We start from the raw sequence: 18,470 nt of genomic DNA, 5'->3' as shown, positions 1-18,470 counted from the left end.
TAGAGGAAAACAACAGAATGGGAAAGACTAGAGATCTCTTCAACAAAATTAGAGATACCAAGGCAACATTTCATGCAAAGATGGGCTCGATAAAGGACAGAAATGATATGGACCTAACAGAAGCAGAAGATATTAAGAAGAGATGGCAAGAATATACAGAAGAACTATACAAAAAAGATCTTCATGACCAGGATAATCACAATGGTGTGATCACTGACCTAGAGCCAGACATCCTGGAATGTGAAGTCAAGTGGGCCTTAGAAAGCATCACTATGAACAAAGCTAGTGGAGGTGATGGAATTCCAGTTGAGCTCTTTCAAATCCTGAAAGATGATGCTGTGAAAGCGCTGCACTCAGTATGCCAGCAAATTTGGAAAACTCAGCAGTGGCCACAGGACTGCAAAAGGTCAGTTTTCATTCCAATCCCAAAGAAAGGCAATGCCAAAGAATGCTCAAACTACCACACAATTGCACTCATCTCACACACCAGCAAAGTAATGCTCAAAATTCTCTAAGCCAGGCTTCAGCAATACGTGAACTGTGAACTTCCAGATGTTCAAGCTGGTTTTAGAAAAGGCAGAGGAACCAGAGATCAAATTGCCAACATCCGCTGGATCATGGAAAAAGCAAGAGAGTTCCAGAAAAACATCTATTTCTGCTTTATTGACTATGCCAAAGCCTTTTACTGTGTGGATCACAAGAAACTGTGGAAAACTCTGAAAGAGATGGGAATGCCAGACCATCTGACCTGCCTCTTGAGAAACCTGTGTGCAGGTCAGGAAGCAACAGTTAGAACTGGACATGGAACAACAGACTGGTTCCAAATAGGAAAAGGAGTTCGTCAAGGCTGTATATTGTCACCCTGCTTATTTAACTTCTATGCAGAGTACATCATGAGAAACACTGGACTGGAAGAAACACAAGCTGGAATCAAGATTGCCAGGAGAAATATCAATAACCTCAGATATGCAGATGACACCACCCTTATGGCAAAAAGTGAAGAGGAACTAAAAAGCCTCTTGATGAAAGTGAAAGACGAGAGTGAAAAAGTTGGCTTAAAGCTCAACATTCAGAAAATGAATATCATGGCATCCGGTCCCATCACTTCATGGCAAACAGATGGGGAAACAGTGGAAACAGTGTCAGGCTTTATTTTTGAGGGCTCCAAAATCACTGCGGATGGTGACTGCAGCCATGAAATTAAAAGACGCTTACTCCTTGGAAGGAAAGCATATGCAACCTAATATGCAACCTAGACAGCATATTAAAAAGCAGAGATATTACTTTGCCAACAAAGGTCTGTCTAGTCAAGGCTATGGTTTTTCCAGTTGTCATGTATGGATGTGAGAGTTGGACTGTGAAGAAAGCTGAGCACCGAAGCATTGATGCTTTTGAACTGTGGTGTTGGAGAAGACTCTTGAGAGTCCCTTGGACTGCAAGGAGATCCAACCAGTCCATCCTGAAAGAGATCAGTCCTGGGTGTTCATTGGAAGGACTGATGCTGAGGCTGAAACTCCAATATTATGTCCACCTGAAGCGAAGAGTTGACTCATTGGAAGAGACCCTGATGCTGGGAGGGATTGGGGGCAGGAGGAGAAGGGGACAATAGAGGATGAGATGGCTTGATGGCATCACCAACTCGATGGACGTGAGTCTGAGTGAACTCCGGGAGTTGGTGATGGACAGGGAGGCCTGGCGTGCTGCGATTCATGGGGTCTCAAAGAGTTGGACACGACTGAGCGACTGAACTGAACTGAACTGTTGTTCAATGGCTAAGTCATGTCCAACTCTTTTGTGACCCTATGGACTATAGCCCCAGGCTCCTCTGTCCATGAAATTTCCCAGCCAAGAATACTGGAGTGGGCTGCTATTTCCTTCTCCAGGGGATCTTTGCAACTCAGGAATCAAACCCATGTCTGCTGCACTGGCAGGTGAATTCTTCACCACTGAGCGACATAGGCTACTCTCAACCCTGATGAATCTTCTTATTAATTTTACACTTGCTTTCAACTCTGTCAAAATAATTGATTATGGATTATATTTTATATTGCTGCTGCTGCTGCTAAGTCGCTTCAGTCGTGTCCGACTCCTAGCGACCCCATGGACTGCAGCCTTCCAGGCTCTTCCCTCCATGGGATTTTCCAGGCAAGAGTACTGGAGTGAGGTGCGATTGCAGTTTCAAATGTTTACAGTATCTGACATTCTTATGTGTGTGGTATAGGTTCTAAGCAAAAATTTAGACTTTCATGGCACATAACTAGTTCATTAGCATCTTAAAAGAGAAGATGGGTTAAAGAGACCAAAAGGAACAAAGCTTCTAGTTTATAAAGTAAAAAAGTGATGGGATGTAATGTATAGCATGGTAACTATAGTTAATAATACTGTATTGTATATTCCAAAGTTTCTAAGTGAGTATATCTTAAAAGTTCTCATCACAAGAAAAAAAATTTTGTTACTGTATATAATGACAGATATTAGCAAGATTTATGGTGTTTATCACTTAGCAATATACACCAGTATTGAATCAATATGTTGTATACATGAAACTAATATAATGTTATATGCCAGTGACACCTCAATTTTTTATTTTTAAAGTGGGTTTAGGCCATCACACAGATTTCAGTTGGAGGACCTCTTCCATCCCTACGTCACTCGCTTCAGCTTTCTAAACCTGAGTGCCCTTATCTATAAAATGGACATAAGAATTATGTGAGGACTAAGTTAGATAATATGTATAAAGTCCTGGGCATCTTGCCTAGAGTGTGTTAACCATCCCCCAAAAAAGCTACAACTATTATAAGTTGTAGCAAACATAAATAGCAATCATTAATATCCAAGGATGTACCCCAAACTCCCCTTCTTGGTCAGAATGAAAGAAGTTTGGAGTGCCAACTAAAGAAAAACAGAGGAAAAAAAAAAAGAAGTGATCGTTCACAGCCAGCATGAGCCCACCAGGACCAGATCATTCCATGCTAACCTCATTTCCTTTCAGAGAGTCGTGGACTCAGAGAAAAGCCATATACAAATTGTGTTCTGATTTCTTCAGGGTACTTGACAAAAGCTCTGATGATATTGCTGTGAATAAAGAAGTGAAGTAGGATCTGCAGGACAGTATGTCTTAGGGGAATTCATAGTTCAATGAATATCTGTATCCAAAAACTGCTGATGAAAAAGACTTTAGGTCAACCTAGGTGATGTCTCTATAGAGGAAGATGACAGCTCCGTATTGGGTGAAGCTGTCTTGTTCAACTTTTGTGTCAAAATTTTGCACCATGTTATGCGTGCCTGGTAAGTAGTCCACTCTTAGCACCGTTTGAAAATTAGGATGCTTTTTTCATCTTTCTCGTCTCCTGTTCAAGAGTGCCAGTAGTGGTCCTGATGTTGATCAAATGTGCCTTTAGTGCCTGGAACGCCAGTCGTCTGGGTCTGGAGATAGGAACACATACAATTACATGCTCTGAATTGCAATTCCTCCCTTTTATCTGAATGTTTCTGATTTTTTTTTTTCTGAATTGCAATTCTGTCCTACCTTTTTTAAGTTACCATTTTCTTTTATTTATTGGACAAGACAGAAGCAAAATAAGAGTTGAATAATTTTATTCTCTGTCATCTGCTAAATTGTACTCAGCATTTCCCAGCTGTCTGTGTGCTTATCTGATTCTTACTCTTCTTGCCTCTCACGGTTTAAAAATCCCTTTCTGTGGTTCTGACATTTTTACGTTTCAGCTCATTCTAGAATTTTGCCTGTCTGACATCATTCTTCAGGCTTGGGCCATTTATTCAACAAATTTATCAGGCACACAGTCTAATGGAGGAAGAAAGACAATAAACAGCATAGCCAGGTGAATTGTATCATATATTATAAGATAAGTGTAGTGGAAAAAATAAAGGAGAACAGAGATTTAGAGTTCTGGGTGAGAGGGTGAGTTGCAGTTCTAAATAGAGTGGCCAAGAAAACTCAGTGAGCAAACATCCTTCAAGCAAAGACTTGAAAGAGGTGTGCAGTGAGCTGACCTTTAGTGGTTCATGCTTATTCCCTGTCTCTTTTTCCCTTTTGTAGACACAGGATGTTATGTTCTGAATCAATTGTAAAAAAAACAAAAAACAAAAAACCCCAACATTTTATCCCTCCAATTTCCATTAACACCTCCCCTTTTTTTAAGTCAGGGACTAAGATCTACAGACTAATTAATTTCAGCTACCAAATAATCCTGTCTTGCCACATAGTAGGCACTCAACAAATATCCATTTAAAGACTCAATAAAGGGACTAAGATCTACAGACTAATTAATTTCAGCTACCAAATAATCCTGTCTTGCCACATAGTAGGCACTCAACAAATATCCATTTAAAGACTCAATAAAGGAACAAAGGCCACTAACTCATAATAGAAAGTGAAAGTGAAGTGAAGTCGCTCAGTCGTGTCCGACTCTTTGTGACCCGTGGACTGTTGCCCACCAAGCTCCTCCGTCCATGGGATTCTCCAGGCAAGAGTACTGGAGTGGGCTGCCATTTCCTTCTCCATAATAAAGGTGGTAACTAATGGCTGATTTTGAAGCCTCCAGGAATGTAGTTTTTTGAGGGGAGCTGCAAGCAGACTAGATGAACAGCAGGTGGTGGATCTGTAGTTTGGGACCATCACCCTCCTCCTGCAGTGTCTTCAGAAACGCATTTGGTTATAGTTAGGCTCACAAGTTCACTCCAGGAGCTGCCCCTGAACTTGGGAACTGTATATTCAGACACTGATTCTGTGAGAATAGGAAGTGGGAAAATTATCCATGAGGTATTTTTCCATTCAGCTTTTAATCATCCAAGTGAGTTGCTGCCGGTCACCACAAAACAAACAGCAAGCAGTTTTTCCCAGGGTCCCACATTGTGGGAGGGCTGGACCCAAAGGCCCTTGCCAAGTGCCTGTTGTGTCGTAAGGAAGAAAAACAAATTCATAAATCATGGAATTCTGATGTACGGTGCAGGAAAGCCTTCTGGGACACGACTTTTTCCCCTTGGTTTGAAATATGCAAATGGTGGAAATCAAATGCATTCTATATTCTGTAAGCATAGACGTTGAGCAAAAGAAACTTAAAAAATGGGTGAGCATATAATTTACGGTCCCAACTGGGGAATTCTTAACAGTGATAAGGTTTCTATTAATCATTACTCTGGGAAAACAGACACACACCAAGACTTTCTCAGACGAATCAGAATCTATTGTGACCCTCTATGGAAGAAAAGTGGGTGTCTCAGGTGGCTCAGTGGTAAAAAAAAATCCTCCTGCCAACCCAGGAGACTTGGGTCCAATTCCTGGGTCGGGAAGATCCCTGGAGGAGGGCATGGCAACCCACTCCAGTATTCTTGCCTGGAGAATCCCATGGACAGAGGAGCCTGGCAGGCTACAGATCAAAGGATTGCAGAAAGATGGACATGACCGAGTACGCATGCGCTCAAGGCAGTTTTAAGCATGTTCTCAGTAAATTTAGACCATGGCATACAACGTGGCCCCTAAGTTGAAAGCATTCCTCAGCTGGAGGTGGCTTGTATATTCAGTCTCTGAGGCGTCTCAACCTTGGACCCCATGGCTGCAGTCAGTGTGATGGTTAATCTCAAACTTGGCTCCGGTGCCCAGCTGTTTGGTCAAACACTACTCTAGATGTTGCTATGAGAGTGTTTTTCATACTGAAGTATTTTTCTGAAGTGATTAACATTTACAATCAGTAGACTTAAAGAAAAGCACATTATCCTCCATGATTTCGGGGCGGTCTCTTCCAACTGGGAGAAGGTCTTAAGAGCAGAGGCTGACCTTTCCCATAAAAGGGAGTTTGCGTTAGGACTGTGAAATAGAAACTCTGCTTGAGTTTCCAGCCTGCTAGTTCTTGCCTGGAGAATCCCCAGGGACAGAGGAGCCTGGCAGGCTGCAGTCCATGGGGTGGCAAAGGGTTGGACACAACTGAGCAACTAAGCACAGCACAGCACAGCCTGCCCTGTGGATTTTGGACTCAAGAATACAACAACTCCTCACCAAATTTCTAGCCTGCTGAGCCTGCCCCATCAATTTCAGAACTGCTGGTGCCCATAGTTGGGTGAACCTGTTCCTTTAAATAAATCTGTCTCTATCCTCCTGACCCCCCTACCCCAAACACATATCCTATTGTCTTACTGGTTCTCTCTTTCTGGAGAACCCTGCCTAAGAGAAGCAGCATTCTCAGACTTCTCTCAACTCGCCTTTAACCAGAAGGTAACTATTAGACAGAAAGTAGACAAGTCCTTGTTCCCAAGTTCTGCCTAAAGAAGACAGGGTGACTGTGTGACTCGCCAATCTATCTTCAATGCCTAAGACTGCCTGGCACAGAGACAGAGTAGGAACTCAACTGACATTTGTGAGTGAATTCACATGACAGTAATACTTACCTGTGTAAAAGGTCAGGTTTAGGCAGTATAGTCAATTTGCATAAACAATAAACGATTTACAACAACCTTGAAGAAAGTCATTTTCTGTAGATAAAGTGAAAGAGAAAGATCTCAGCAATTTGGAAATTTTTGAGGACTTGGGAGAGGAGAAGGAAATACCCAAGTCTCTTCTCCCTATCAATTTACAACAACGGTTGAGAACATAGGCTTTGTTGCAAGAGTGTCTGGGGTGTAACCACAGGTCTGCTATTTGGTATCTGTGCAACCTTGGAAAATTCGTTAAACTCATAATTCAGTTTATCCATATGAGAAATGGGTATAGAAACATGCCTGCTTCAAAGGGCAAATGGGGAGCTTAAGTGAATTAATATGAATAAAATTACTGAAGTTGGTGTCTGGTGTCTAGTAACCACAATAGAAGTGTCAGCTGTGATGGTCATTATTTTCTCGCATGCAACTGTGCTAACTGCTAGATACAAAAAGAAAACAAAATGGTAGCTGTTGGGGGGTCAATCGGACAAAATAATTAAACACAATGTGGTAACTGTGCAAAAAAGTCATGTGTAAAGTGCTTGGGACCCAGAAGGTAGCCAATTTTCAAAACCAAGTAACCCACGAAGGCTTTCAGGAGGAAGTAAAATTGAAGCTGAAGCTAAATCTTGAAAAATAAGTAGGAGTTCACATGGGAAGGGTGTTTCTGGTGGAGGAGGCAACATATGCAAAACTGTAAAGACACAGTTTGGGAACTGATGAATTTTGAACCTGAGGACCATCTAAGGAGAAGTGCTTAGTAGGCGGATGGCAAGAGGGTCTAGAGTTTGGGAGGAGGAAAAGGCAGGAGGAATAAATCTGGAAGTCACAGTGTCAGCAAACTTGTAGCAGAAGTTCTGAGCTCTGTGCAAGAGAGCATATTGAGAGAATGCAAGGGTCACCGAGGACCATAGTGCATAAGGAGCTAGCAGTGGCGGACATTCCTGAAACCAGTCAGTGGGAGAGGTAGCAAGGAGATCCAGAAGAGAGTGGTATTGTGGAAGCTGAGAAAGGTGGGCCTTCTAAGGGTGAAAAGTGAAGTGAAAGTGTTAGTCGCTCGGCTGTGTCTGACTCTTCCAAAGCCCGTGGACTCTAGCCCACCAGGCTCCTCTGTCCATGGAATTCTCCAGGCAAGAATACTGGAGGGGGTTGCCATTCCCTTCTTCAGGGGATCTTTCCAACCCAGGGATCGAACCCTGGCCTCCCGCACTGTGGGCAAATTCTTCACTACCTGAGCCGCCAGGGTGAAGAGTGAGGCAGGCTAATCTCTTTTCTGTCACTACAGATTTGCCTCTCATGTAAATTTGAAATCATTAAAATATGTGGTCTTTGTGTCTGAGTTCCTTCAGTTAGCATGAAGTTTTCAAGGTTCTTCTGTGTTGTAGGATATACTGGTACTCTGTCCTTTTTTTATTTTTGTGGCAGATGATTTTGTATTGTACAGATATTATACATCTTGTTTATGCATTTGTCAGTTGATGGCCATTAGTGTGGTTTCCACTTTTTGGCTATTATGAAAATGCCGCTATGAATATTCATGTATGAGTTTTTGTATGAACGTATCTTTTTAGTTCTCTCAGGTCTAACAACTGGTGATTAGCTACATAATAAGTAAACAACTCTATAACCATCAAAAAGAATAACATGGAGTTGTATATGCTCATATGGACAGAATTGTTAAATGAAAATAATGAGGTACCGTAAAATGTGTATTGAATACTTTCTGTAAATTAAAAATAAATCCATAGATAAATATGAAGAAAAATGAAGGAACACTAGGAGGAAAGTAATTGCTTCAAGTCCTTCCTTTCTCCCCAAATACAAGCTCCAATATGCATATGCCTTTAGGACATTCAAAAAGAGATGTGCCAGCCTAAATGTCCATCGACAGCTGAGTGGATGAAGAAGATGTGGTACATATACACAATGGAATACTACTCAGTCCTTAAAAAAGAATGAAATAATGCCATTTGCAGTGACATGGGTAGTCCTAGAGATTATTATACAAAGTGAAGTAAGTCAGACAAAGACAAACCTATGATGTCACTTATATGTGGAATCTAAAAAACGATACAAAGCAGAACAGACTCACAGACATAGAAGATAAACTTATGGTTACCAAAGGGGAAAGGGGAGGGATAAATTGGGAGTTTGGGACTAATAGATATACCCAACTATATATAAAATAGATAGTCAATAAGGATTTATTTTATGGCACAGAGAACTGTATTCAATATCTCTTAATAACCTATAAAGGGAGAGAATGTGAAAAAGAATACATATATATGTATATGTATGTTTGACTGAATCACTTTGCTGCATAACTAACACTAACACAACACTGTGAATCAACTATGCTTCAGTTAAAACAGGGAGGTGGGATGTGCTAGTGCGCTTCTATTTTTTAAAAAGCCTAAAAAGCCCTGTAGCAAAAAGGTAATCTTATTTCACCTCTTTACTGAGTTTTCCATGAATACATAAATACTTGAGCCACCTGATGCAAAGAGCTGACTCATTTGAAAAGACCCTGATGCTGGGAAACATTGGGGGCAGGAGGAGAAGGGGACGACAGAGGATGAGATGGTTGGATGGCATCACCAACTCAATGGACTTGGGTTTGGGTGGACTCAGGGAGTTGGTGATGGACAGGGAGGCCTGGCGTGCTAGAGTCCACGGGGTCGCAAAGAGTCGGACACAACTGAGTGACTGAACTCACTGAACTGAACTGGACTATGTGAATTAAGTCAAAGTAGAAAGTAGGCTGTTCTAGAACTTGTGTGGGTGCAATTAAAAAATAAAACATGAAAACATCTGTGATGCTCTTGAAGAACTTCCAGTGCTTTCAGTCCTAGGATTCCACCTCCCTATAATTATAATTTTGTCCCTATGAAAGTCTTAGTCACTTCAGTCATGTCTGACTCTTTGTGACCCCATGGACTATAGCCCACCAGGCTCCTCTTGTCCATGGGGATTCATCAGGCAAGAATACTGGAGTGGGTTGCCATGCCCTTCTCCAGGGAATCTTCCCAAACCAGGGATTGAACCTGGGTCTCCCACATTAAAATTCTCTAAGCCAGGCTTCAGCAATACGTGAACCGTGAACTTCCAGATGTTCAAGCTGGTTTTAGAAAAGGTAGAGGAACCAGAAATCAAATTGCCAGCATCCACTGCATCATCAAAAAAGCAAGAGAGTTCCAGAACTCTCTTTCCAGAAAAAGAGTTCCAGAACTCTTTTTCCAGAAAAACATCTGTTTCTGCTTTATTGACTATGCCAAAGCCTTTGACTGTGTGGATCACAAGAAACTATGGAAAATTCTTCAAGAGATGGGAATACCAGACAACCTGACCTGCCTCTTGAGAAACCTGTATGCAGGTCAGGAATCAACAGTTAGAACTGGATATGGAACAACAGACTGGTTCCAAACAGGAAAAGGAGTATGTCAAGGCTTTATATTGTCACCCTGCTTATTTAACTTCTATGCAGAGTACATTATGAGAAACGCTGGGCTGGAAGAAGCACAAGCTGGAATCAAGATTGCCGGGAGAAATATCAATAACCTCAGATATGCAGATGACACCACCCTTATGGCAGAAAGTGAAGAAGACCCAAAGAGCCTCTTGATGAAAGTGAAAGATTTGGAAAGTGAAAAAGTTGGCTTAAAACTCAACATTCAGAAAACGAAGATCATGGCATCCAGTCCCATCACTTCATGGCAAATAGATGGGGAAACAGTAGAAACAGTGGCTGACTTTATTTTCTGGGGGCTCCAAAATCACTGCAGATGGTGACTGCAGCCATGAAATTAAAAGACACTTACTCCTTGGAAGGAAAGTTATGACCCACCTAGATAGCATATTAAAAAGCAGAGACATTACGTTGCCAACAAAGGTCCATCTAGTCAAGGCTATGGTTTTTCCTGTGGTCATGTATGGATGTGAGAGTTGGACTATAAAGAAAGCTGAGCACAGAATTGATGCTTTTGCATTGTGGTGTTGGAGAAGACTCTTGAGAGTCCCTTGGACTGCAAGGAGGTCCAACCAGTCCATCCCAAAGGAGATCAGCCCTGGGTGTTCATTGGAAGGACTGATGCTAAAGCTGAAACTCCAGTACTTTGGCCACCCAATGCAAAGAGCTGACTCATTTGAAAAGACCCTGATGCTGGGAAAGATTGAGGGCAGGAGGAGAAGGGGATGACAGAGGATGAGACGGTTGGATGGCATCACTGACTCAATGGACATGGGGTTGGGTGGACTCTGGGAGTCGGTGATGGACAGGGAGGCCTGGAGTGCTGCAGTCCATGGGGTCACAAAGAGTTGGACACGAATGTGCGAATGAACTGAACTGAACTGAACTGAGCTCCTGCATTATAGGCGGCTTCTTTACCATCTGAGCCACCAAGCTGGTTCTGTGCTTAGTCCTGAAAACAGCCTGGCAGCATCACTTTTGTGATCTCAGGCCCTAAATTACTGTGTGAGAAATCTGGCTACCCTGCTCCCTGCTGAACCCAGCCTAGTTACTGGGTCCTGAGAAAAACTGGGTTGCTCTGTTTTAAACCACAACGTTTGGGTATGGCTTGCTAGGCAGCAATAGGGCACTAAAACAGGTAACTGCGTCTTTCTCCTGGGAGAGAGGTATAAGAAATTTCAAAGGAATTTAAATAACCTTACCTTGCAAAAGAGTCAGACACGACTTAGCAACTAAACAGCAACAACAACCTCAAAATGTTAAGAGCTAAAGTGAAGTCACTCAGTCGTGTCCGACTCTTCGCGACCCCATGGACTGCAGCCCACCAGGCTCCCCCGTCCCTGGGATTCTCCAGGCAAGAACACTGGAGTGGGTTGCCATTTCCTTCTCCAATGCATGAAAGTGAAAAGTGAAAGTGAAGTCGCTCAGTCGTGTCCGACTCTTCTCGACCCCATGGACTGCAGCCTACCAGGCTCCTCTGTCCATGGGATTCTCCAGGCAAGAGTACTGGAGTGGGGTGCCATTGGTCTTCATAATTCCAGATAGTCCTTTTATAATCAGCCTTTCTCATCACAGGTAGAGATGCTGAAACTGTTACAAACCAAGTGAAGCAATGCGCTTAAAGGAAATTTGTTTCCTTCAATCCACGCATTTTAATGAAATCAATGTCTCTTTCCATCAAAGCTGTAGATCTTTAATTTTCTGTCTGCAGTTTTCCTGTGCATGCTTTCTGAGAAGTATACTTGAAATTCCTTTCCCTGCCTCTCCAGTTTTAATATTCCCACAGAACCTGTTCTCTTTGGCATCTTCTCTCGTTTTCTTTTAAGCCCCTGTGTCCTGTGAACCATCACAATGCCTGTGAGTTTACTGGTTTTCGAAATGTGGACCCCAGGCAACATCATCACCTGAGAATTTACTAGAAATGCAAGTTTCTGCCTCCACTGCAGACCTACTGAAGCAGCAATCTGGAGACAGGGCTTGCAATCTATTTTGCGAAGTCCTCCAAGTGATTTCTAATGTACACTGAAATTTGAAAACCACTGCCCTAGAAGACAGGTCAGCAAACGATTTCCATGAAGGGCCAGATAGTAAATATTTTAGGCTTTGGGAGCCAGATGGCCTCTGTTGTGGGCTTCCCTGGTGGCGCAGACAGGAAAGAATCTGCCTGCCAATGTAGGTTCTATCCCTGGGTCAGGAAAGTCCCCTGGAGAAGGGCATGGCAACCCACTCCAGTATTCTTACCTGGGAAATCCCATGAACAGAGGAGCCTGGAGGGCTGCAGTCCATGAGGTCTCAAAGAGTCAGATACAACTGAGTGACTAACACTTTCACTCTTTGTGACCCCATGGACTATATAGCCCATGGAATTCTTCAGGCCAGAATACTGGAGTGGGTAGCCTTTCCCTTCTCCAGGGGATCTTTCCAACCCAGGGATTGAACCCAGGTCTCCCGCATTGCAAGTGGATTTTTTGTCAACTGAGCCACCAGGGAAGCAACATGGAAGCAGCCACAGATAATATATGAATGAATGAATGCAGTTTTGTTCTAATAAAATGTTACTGATGGGTACTAATATTTGAATTTCATATATTATAAAATACTGTTATTCTCTTGATTTTTTTTTCAGCCTCTTAAGAACATAAAAGTTATTCATAGCTTGAGGGCTGCCCAAAAGCAGGCTGTGGGCTGAGTATGGTCCACAAGCTTTAGTTCGTAAACCTCTGCTATAGACCATCTCTGCTTTGCTCTTGCTTAGGACACATTTTGTGAAAGCATCCATCTTCGATTCAGCAATCTTTTCTTTCTGATGCCCTCGCATGATCTTGCCCTCTCTCCAGGGCATTGATCTTTCCTATGGCCATGTCTTGAGTAAATGATTTGGGACATGGGGTCTCACTAAGAAGAGGTCTATATGTGCCTCTCCAGCTAGGGCCTTACTTCCCCAATCAGGAGAATGGGCACAGCCTCAGGTCAGCCTTAAAGGGGGTGGATTCAAGCTACTCCATTCCAAGACTGGCAGTCTAGTCGGTGGTAAATGACCCCCTCCCCCACCCCACACCAATCTGAGCTCCAAATAAGCCAGAAGTGTGGAGTAGAAATGGCGTCTCCAGAGTCCTAAGCAGAGATAGATGCTCTTTGACCAGACCACATCCCTCCAGCCCCTCCCCCCTGGAGCTTTCTCTGGGGCCGGGCACTCACCATGGGGCTGGCATCGGGGTTGTTTGTCTAGGGCCATTCCCAAATCACACCTTCAGGGTGGTCCAGAGGAGGAGAAATATGTATCTTGGCAGAACTGGGAGACAGAGCACGTTCCCGGGGAACAGTGGGCTGGGAAGGTAGCGAGCATTAGAGTCTTCTAATTTTAAAAAGAAAAAAACAAAGCAAAACACGGCGCCCTGCTGCTCTCTGGACCGCCCACACCGTTCCTGTCTCCCCTTGCCTCCCCCCGCCCCCCCCCGGCAGCGGAAGGCACAGACACCTTAGTACTGGCTGTGTTTATTTTCCCACGCTGCGCGCGGGCACACGCCCTCGCGGCCATCACACAGCTTCCTCCATCTCTGCCGCTCCTCGGAGAATTGCGGGGCTTCCAGGCTCCGGAGGTAAATGGCAAGCAGATGGAACCCTGCTTTTCTTTAGCACTATTAAAAGGGGCGGAACATTGCAGGGCTTCTTGCTTCTGGCAAAACTGAGGATTTTATTGCTGTTGTTTTTGGAGGAAAGCAGAAAGGTGTTACATTAGCGAGCTTCCTTTTCTGCTTGAGAATCTGAACAGAATCCCTCTCTGGGAAAAGATCAGGAACAGAACACAGGTTTCATTATAGTCAGGCTTCTTCACATGGAGCTTGGAAATCGCCCTCCAGCAGAGTTCAGAGAGCAGCTCAGTCTGAGCAAAGGAGTGGGTTCCTACCCAGTGACTGTGTTCCAGTGAGTGGGAGAAACCTTGATGGGTTGGAAGCATGATCGGGACAATTGTCTCATTAGCAGGCGCCATGTTCGCGGGCACTTGACACAAGAGATAACGCAATAGAGGAATAGAGAGGTAAGTGACTTGCTCAAGGTCACCCAGTTAAGTGGAGCAAATTGATTGCAGTTGGAGATGTATCTGGCTCTGTGATACCTGCCAGCATCAAGCAGTAATGCCCTTTTCCTAAGGCTGACAATTGGGTGCCACCTGTCACATCTTGTTTTAAGCGCCTTCATAATTAACTCCTTTAATCCTCATTATTGCATAGTAGATGTTATTATTATCCAAATTCACATAAGGGGCAATTGAACTGCAAAGAGGAAATCAGTCCTCACCCAAGCTAGCAAGTAGTGCTACCAAATCAGGTCTGGCTGCTCACCACTGGAAAAATCCATACTCAGAGACAAACATTGGCAGAAAGGAGGCATGCCTGCTAAGTCGCTTCCGCCGTGTCTGACTCTGCGACCCCATGGACTGTAGCCCGCCAGCCTCCTCTGTCCATGGGATTCTCCAGGCAAGAATACTGGAGTGGGTTGCTGTTTCCTTCTCCACTGCACATATGCAAAGCAGCTAAGTAATCATCAAAGGAAATACTGCATCCATGGAAAAGGCTGACATAGACACCTTTGAAAATAAACAGTGTCCATCTTATTAATGGGGTGGGATTCTGCAAAGTAGAAACACATACGCTATTGTGGCGGCGAGTATCAAAATGGCAAACCATCGTCTGGTGCTGCCTCCCAAGCAATAGGCGTTTTCTTAATTACAAGTTGCTATAGCTCTTGTTTTTCGAAGTGAGCCTCTATTCTAATTGTCTCACAGACTTGTGGCAAGGAGGCTGTTCGGCCTGTGTTTACATCATCACCCAGGCACCGCCATATTGTCCAGGTATCTGGACAAGTTTGGCCAGACTTCCATTTGCTTGCTGGATTTTGTTTTGGGACCTTATTTGTATGTTCCACCACTTAATTACTTCTCTTCTCATTCACCCAAACTCCTATTTTTGCTTCTGGTCAGGAAGTCTTCCTCTCCCAAGTCCTTGGGGATGCAATAATCAGGTTGAAGTGAAAGTGTTACCCACTCAGTCGTGTCCAACTCTTTGTGACCCCATGGACTGTAGCCCACCAGGCTCCTCTGTCCATAGAATTCTCCAGGCAAGAATGCTGATGTGTATTGCCATTTCCTTCTTTAGGGGATCTTCCTGACCCAGGGGCGGAACCTGGGTCTCCTGTATTACAGGCAGATTCTTTACTGTCTTGAGCCACCTAGCAGAACAATAATCAGGTTAAGTTGCTGTTTCTTCCAGGCATTTTGAATGACACTCTCTCCCCTGAGTCCATTTTCAGAAAAGTAGGTCGAAGTCATAAAGAATAGACTTCCTGCGTGGAGACTTTACTGACTCATCATCGTTAATCACTTCCTTGGGAACAATTGGGAGAATAAATTTCATGTGACTCCAGGCAGGTATCAAGGAAGATCTTCTGTTGAGCCCTGTGAGAATATAGGTAATTTAACAGAGCTGGAAAAAAAAATAAGTTTTCCATTTTTCAAACCTAAGATTTCCCCTTTCATTATAGAATCTCAATAACTTCCACTTTTATCATTTCAGTACATCCTGGGAAATGATTCCAAGGAGTTTATTGTATAGTTAGAAGAGATAAAGAGTACTTCAATGTGGAAGGGACATAAAAAGGTGTTCCCAGTCTACCACAGGCACAGAATGTTCTCAGAAGTAATTCCTTCCCGGTGGGTTGGATTTATTAAACCAGAAATCTGTGGCTCAGGAAAGGTAATAAGCCTTGTGGACCCTTCAGTTCTGGATTGCTTTTACCTAATTATGACCCTTTGGCTACAGCCCATAATAAAGAGATATTCACACTACAAAAAGTCTCTAAAGGGTAACTCCAGACTTGACCTGTACTTATTACCACAAATGTTTGAAAGCTCTGTGAGAGATTTTGACTTATAACCAGTCTAGAATCTTCTCTTGGTAGACCAGACAATTGTCCAACGTCTTTTAGGAATAGGGAGCCCAGAAGCAAGGCAGATACCCTGGCCTTTATTCCGCAGGTGGGATTTCAAACAGGCCCGAGCTGGACATGTTGAAGTCTAGCTTCTATAGGGCGGCATAGCTAGAAGCTGATGGAGACCAACATCCTACGTTTTTATATCTCTGGCAGAGAACAGGCCCCTAGAGACTGAGCCACCAGCAGGAATGCCTGTAAAGCAGCCAGCCCAGCTACTGAGCAAAGGAGCCCACAGTGTTCTCACTGTGGAGAGACCCTGATTTTTCCAGTCATCTCCTTACTGACAGGAAGCAGCATTTATCCAGCCCTTAAAGAATAAGCATGGAGCTGCTGAAAGCAGAGATGGGGCTCCATATATAAAATAAGCCTATTTTATTCGTGGGAGGGATTTAACATAAGAAGAGAAAACCAGAAATGTGATAAAGCCAAGAAATGACACTCTTGAGGCACGTATTCCTCAAAACCCCACAATCTGTGTGTGTCTACAAAGTCCTCATCCCAACTCATGGCAGAAGACTAGACTCCCGTCAGCCATTTCTGCTCTAAATGAGAACGTGGGGTTGGAAAAAATGTTCAACCATGGTTCCCTCAGTTGTTTTCTTCGGTTAAAATATTGACTTAAACTTTAACAGACACCACTGTTTGTTTTAAGTGTGGTTGAGAAAGATGGAAAATCACAGCCATTTCCTCTTACAAAAGGTTTCTGGAAGGTTACTGGTAATGCTTACCTTTGTCTGGGGGGAAGCTTCGAAGAGAGTCTGGGGACATGAGTTTGAAGGAGCTGTGTGAGCTTTTGGCTCCGTGAGGGAGCTCCACATTCCTTTCCTACAACCCTCACCACATGACCACTAGGAATTATGTAATCCTTCCCTCCTTTCCCTTCAAGAGCCACAGCCAGAGACACTGGCACCTTCTAGGAGACAAGCTTATTTTGTGTGGGTTACACATGCAAGAAAAAGACAACAGGGGATGAGATGGTTGAACGGCATCACTGACTCAATGGGCATGAATTTGAGCAAATTCTGGGAGATACTGAAGGACAGGGAAGTCTGGCGTGCTGTAGTCCATGGGGTCACAAACAGTTGGACATGACTGAGCAACTTACCAACAACAACAGGTGTTGTAGGCAGTTCTGGGGTGCAAAATGCTCTAAACCTTGTTTTTTGGTCTTCTCCCAAAAATACTGGGGTGAAATTCCTATCTCATACACAGTGACTTCTTCGGGTGCCAGTCTCAGGGCTCACAGCCTGACAGGGTCACCCCAGACCTCACCAAGTGCAACTCACAGCCTTAGCTTAGACCATCCTCCCCTGGCAGGTGCCCACAACACTCACCACCACCCAGTCCCAACCCTAGGAGCCACAATCACCATAGGAAGTATTTCTGGAGGTTGGCATCCTGAGATGGATTGGACAGGGTTCTGGGTATCTTTCACTTGGGAAACTCTCCACCCCTTCTTCCCAGCTGTGGGAGAATACAGACTCAATAGGCTGAGAAAATGAACTTTATTCCGTCTTTTTTTTTTTTTTTTTTTCTGGCCTCTGGATCCTTTTTCTCTCCATGGTCTGAGTCGGTAGGACCAACAAAAGCCACAAAGAGCTATGCCTGAGCAGCCCTTGGGGAGCAATTGGTGGAGCAACTGAGAGCATCCATCAGAGGAGCCAGGACGCTTTTCATTTCAGAGGCCCCATCAGGCTGCATTAGCGTCTTCCTCCAAGTCAGGCAGGGCTTCCCAGGTGGCTCAGTCTATAAAGAATCTGCCTGCAATACAGGAGACATGGGTTCCGTCCCAGGGTCGGGAAGTTCCCCTGGAGAAGCATGGCAACCCACTCCAGTGTTCTTGCCTAGAAAATCCCATGGACAGAGGAACCTGGTAGGCTATAGTCTAAAATTAGAAACTTTCAAAATTGAAGAGCATTCACTCTAGTGGTTTTCAAATGCTCTTTAGGTTCAAAGCCCTTTATTCAGGGTAATCTTCATAGAAGCATATTACTGGACACAGAGAAAGGTCGATATGTTGTGATTGACAGGAGTGGGGCAAATCCTGGACCCTGTCCTTTCAGACCCCAACTCAAACCCTCCAGAATACATAAAGCTGTGCACCATGTGGGACTATTTAAGTTTAAATTAAGTAAATGAAATAAAATGTAAAATTCGGTTTCTTAGTCACACTGGCTACATGTCAAGCACTCAACAACCTCTGGTGGCAAGTGGCAACCTGTTAGGCCATGTGGATGTAGAACATTTCCATTAGAGCAGAAGTTTCTATTGAACAGAGCTGCTATAGAATTTAGGACGTCCCTAAATGGGCTTCTCTGGTGGCTCAGCGGTAAACAATCCGCCTGCCAATACAGGAGACACAAGTTCAGTCCCTGGGTCAGGAAGATCCCCTGGGGAAGGAAATAACAACCTACTCCAGTATTCTTGCCTGGAGAATCCCATGGACAGAGGAGCCTGGAGGGCTACAGTCCCTGGGGCCATGAAAGAGTCAGATATAACTTAGTGACTTAAAAACAACAAGGGGACTCTGCAACTTCTAGGCCTCTGGAAACAAGATAGAAAACCACTGATCTAAGCT

At 43.9% G+C, this 18,470-nt stretch overlaps 1 long non-coding RNA gene across 1 annotated transcript; it reads right to left on the bottom strand.

Moving 5' to 3' along the window:
- Window positions 1–1,367: 1,367 nt before the first annotated feature.
- Window positions 1,368–13,333, bottom strand: LOC112449032 (uncharacterized). The gene is made up of 3 exons (XR_003037483.2): window positions 13,100–13,333; window positions 6,406–6,489; window positions 1,368–3,426 (listed from the first exon to the last, which is right to left on the bottom strand). It is a non-coding gene; the product is annotated as an uncharacterized lncRNA (long non-coding RNA).
- Window positions 13,334–18,470: the final 5,137 nt, after the last annotated feature.

This window comes from Bos taurus, chromosome 12 (assembly GCF_002263795.3).
Source record: "Bos taurus isolate L1 Dominette 01449 registration number 42190680 breed Hereford chromosome 12, ARS-UCD2.0, whole genome shotgun sequence".
Classification (NCBI taxonomy): domain Eukaryota; kingdom Metazoa; phylum Chordata; class Mammalia; order Artiodactyla; family Bovidae; genus Bos; species Bos taurus.
This window is presented reverse-complemented; position numbering and strand designations above follow the sequence as displayed.